Source organism: Trachypithecus francoisi, unplaced genomic scaffold (genome assembly GCF_009764315.1).
Source record: "Trachypithecus francoisi isolate TF-2019V2 unplaced genomic scaffold, Tfra_2.0 Lachesis_group10, whole genome shotgun sequence".
Lineage (NCBI taxonomy): Eukaryota > Metazoa > Chordata > Mammalia > Primates > Cercopithecidae > Trachypithecus > Trachypithecus francoisi.
The window spans coordinates 97,992,114-97,992,782 of NW_022681455.1; positions in this window are offsets into that span (position 1 = coordinate 97,992,114).

The window sequence follows — 669 nt, forward strand, 5'->3', positions numbered from 1 at the left end:
ATGGTGGTTGGCAGGCCCTGGGGAATTACGGTAATGCACCTTCGTGGGCGCCCGTATGTTTTGGGGGTAGGGTGTTTGTGATCTTGGCTGGAAAGCGGGGACAGGCGTCTGGAGGACTCCCCACCACATCCTGTACCCTGGAAGGCCCCCGAGATGAATCTATTTAAAAGAAGACCAAAAATTCGCCAAGACGGTGGGGAAAAGCCAGCCTGATTGGGATTTTACCTAGAAAAAGAAGCTAAATATTACAAAGATAAGTTAGTTTTACCCCATGATGAACAGAGTTTAGATTATGATTGCAACCACACACGCCTTAGAATGAACCAGGAATGAATCAAATATTAACACTGGAAGTCTTACTTTTTTCTTGTAGTAGTTGAGTATGTAGCATCCTTCCCTTCTGATTTGGTTTTTGCAGTAAGAGAGTCATTTTTGCAAAAATATTTGAAAGCTTCCTCAAACTCTAGGATCACTCTGAATCCTTTGAAAGTCCAGTGATTTTTTTCGGGTCTGGGTCACTTCCCTTGCAGACGTTCCCTTTCTCTGTGGGCAGCAGCTGTTCCATTTCTCCTGCATGGCTTCCACCAACTTCATGAAATCCCACACTTTGCAAGACTGGTAGTTTCACTTGTCGGTTTATTTGCTTTGTATTTGTTCTGCATGGCTGAA